Raw genomic sequence first — 3445 nt, 5'->3', positions numbered from 1 at the left:
AAATCTAATTGAATCGAATCGAAAAGAATCGATTTGAAAAGAATCTAATCGAATTGATAGAAAATTGAATCGAATCGAAAACAATCGAATCGAATCGAAGGAAAAGAATCGAATTGTATGGAAATACGAATCGAAAAGAATCTAATTGAGTAGAAAGAATCAAAGCAAATTTAATGGAATCAAAAAGAACCGAATAGACATCGAATTGAATCGAATCGAAAAGATCGAAACGAATTGAATCGAAAAGCATTGAGTCGAATCAAATCGAAAAGAATCGAATCGTATCAAATTGAAAAGAATCGAATCGATCTGAAAAGAATTGAATCGAATTGAATCGAATCGAAAGAATCAAATTGAACGAAAAGAATCAAATCGAATAGCAAGAATCGAATCGAAACGAATCGATTTGAAAAGAGCCGAATCGAATCGAATTGAATGAAATATTCGAATCGAATCGAAAAGAATCTAATCTAATGAAATCCAAAAGAATCAAATCGAACAAATAGAAATCAAACCGAATGGAATTGGATCGAAAGGAGTCGATTTCCGAAATCAAATTGGATGACTGAAAAGAATTGAATCGAATCGAATAAAAACAATGTGAATCGAATAGAATAGAAAAGAAGAGAATCGAAACGAAAAGAATCACAAATTGAAATCGAAAAGGAATCGAATCGAAAAGAATCGAATCAAAGAGACAAGACTCGTAATCGAATGAAAGAATAGAATCAAAAGAATCGAATTGAAACAAAAAGAATCGAATTGAATTGAATCGAAAGAATCGAGTGAATCGAATCGAAAAGAATCGAATTGAATTAAAATCGAAGAGATCGAATCGAATTGAATTGAATCGAAGAGAATCGAATCGAATAGAAAAAGATCAATCGAAATGAATCGATTTGAAACGAAAAGAATCGAATCGAATCAAATTGAATGAAAAGAATTGAATCGAATCAAAAAGAATTGAATCAAAAAGAATCAAACCGAAACAAAAAGAATCAAACCGAATTGAAAAGAATCTAACTGAATAGAATCGAAAAGAATCGACGTACCGAATCGAATCCAATCGAAAAAAATCTAATCGTATCAAATCGAATCGAAAAGAATTGAAATGAATAGAATAGAAAAGATTCGAATCAAATCAAAAACAATCAAATCGAGTAATATCGAATCGAAAAGAATCGAATCGAAAAGAATCGAATCGAATGGAAAAGAAATTGAATCAAAAAGAATTGATTCAAATCAAAAAGAATCGAATTGATTCGAATCGAAAAGACTCGAATCGAAAAGAATCGAAAAGAATCGAATCGAATCAAAAAGGATCGAATCGCAAAGAACCGAATCTAAAGAAAAGGAATCGAATCAATCGAAACGAATAGAATCGAAAAGAATCGATTTGAATCGAAATGAAAAGAATCGTATCGAATCAAATCGAAAAAAATCAAATGGAATCGAATCGAATCGTATCGAAAAGAATCAAATCAAATGAAAAGAATCGAATCGAATAGAAAAGAATCGAATTGATTGGAATCGACTCGAAAACAATCTAATTGAATTGAAAGGAATCGAATCAAATTTAATGGAATCGACAAGAATCGTATCAAATCAAAAAGATCGATATTACCTGGCAGGGGAGATACCATGATCACGAAGGTGGTTTTCCCAGGGCGGGCTTATCCATTGCACTCCGGATGTGCTGACCCCTGCGATTTCCCCAAATGGGGGAAACTCGACTGCATAATTGTGGTAGTGGGGGACTGCGTTCGCGCTTTCCCCTGGTGATTCTGGTGGCTAAGATCAGACCTCGTTTCTGGCTGCGTGCGCCTCGGAGGCCTCGTGAGCTATTCTTTGACTTTCTTGTGGTACGGCTTGGCCTTCGGGGCTTTTCGCGTGTCATCCGTCCCGTGTCGTCCTTATGACCGCTCACGTCGGGTTCACTTCGGGGTGTATCTGTATGTGGCGAGGAGTTCCTTACTTGGGACGCCTCGGTGCTTGAGCGGTGACCGGCTCTCTCAGCAATAAAGAAATAATATCCTTTAAAAAAAAAAAAAAAAAAAGATCGAATCGAAATGAATCAATTCGAAAAGAATCAAATCGAATCGAATCGAAAGAAAGAATCGAAAGAAACGAATTGAATTGAAAAGAATCGAATTGAATCGAATTGAAAAGACTCGAATCGAATTAAAAGAATCGAATCGAATCGAAAAGAATCGAATCGAATCGGAAAGAATGAATTGGAATGAATCGATTTGAATCGAATTGAAAAGAAGGAATCGAAAAAAATCGAATCGAAAAGAACTGAGTTGAGTTGAATCGAATCGAAAAGATTCGAATCGAATCGTGTCGAATCAAAAAGATGGAATCGAAACGAATCGAATCGAATCGAATCGAAAAGAATCGAATAGATAGAAAGAATCAAATCGAATAGAAAAGAATTTGAATCGAATTGAAACGATTCGAAAACATCGAAACTAATCGAATCATCGAATGGAAAAGAATCGAATCGAATCAAAAAGAATCGAAACGAACTGAATCGAAAGAATCGAATCGAACAGAATCGAAAAGAATGAATCGTGAGGTAACAAATCGAATCCAAATGATCGAATCAAGCCAAGTCGAAAAGAATTGAATCGAAAAGAATCGAATCAAAATGAAAAGAATCGAATAGAATCGAATTGAAAATAATCGAATTGAACCGAATCAAATAGAATAGAATCGAACAGAATTGAATCGAATGAAAAGAATCTTATCGAATCGATTCGAAAAGAATTGAATCGAATCGAATGAAGAGAAGAATCAAATCAAATGGAATCGAAAAGAATCGAATCAAAGAGAATCTAACGAAACGAAAAAGAATCAATCGAATCGAAAAAGAATCGAATCGAAACGAAAGTGTCGAATCGAATCGAATCGAAAAGAATCGAATCGAACCGAAAAGAATCAAATCGAATCGAAAAGAATCGAATTGAATTGAATCGTAATGAAAAGAATCGAATCGAATCGAAAAGAATCAAATCGAATCGAAAACAATTGAATCGAATGCAACAAATCGAAAGAATCGAATCGAATTGAAAGAATCAAATCGAATTGATTGAATCGAAAGAATCGAATCGAATCGAATCGCATCGAATCGAAATAATAGAATTGAATAAAAATAATCGAATCGAATTGAGAATAATTGGAATTGAATGAATCGATAATCGAATCGAAACTAATCGAATCGAATCAAATCGATTCGAAAAAATCGAATCAGATTGCAACGAATCGAATCATATTGAATTGATTGAATGAAATGAATCGCATCTAATCAAATCAAAAAGAATCGAATCCAAAGAATCGAATTGTAGAAAATCAAATCAAAACAAAAAGATTCAAATCGAAACGAATCAAATTAAAGAATCGAATCGATCGAATCGAAGAATCGAATCGAATCGAAAAGAATCGA

The 3445-nt window shown here is 33.8% G+C and overlaps 1 non-coding gene across 1 annotated transcript; it reads left to right on the top strand.

Annotated features, from left to right (window-relative positions):
* Positions 1 to 1617: 1617 nt before the first annotated feature.
* LOC119878229 lies at positions 1618 to 1778 on the top strand. The gene has a single exon (XR_005386713.1). It is a non-coding gene; the product is annotated as a U1 spliceosomal RNA (small nuclear RNA).
* Positions 1779 to 3445: the final 1667 nt, after the last annotated feature.

Source organism: Canis lupus, unplaced genomic scaffold, assembly GCF_011100685.1.
Source record: "Canis lupus familiaris isolate Mischka breed German Shepherd unplaced genomic scaffold, alternate assembly UU_Cfam_GSD_1.0 chrUn_S1277H1454, whole genome shotgun sequence".
Lineage (NCBI taxonomy): Eukaryota > Metazoa > Chordata > Mammalia > Carnivora > Canidae > Canis > Canis lupus.
Note: the sequence above shows the minus strand (reverse complement) of the source record. Positions and strands in the feature narration are given on the sequence as shown.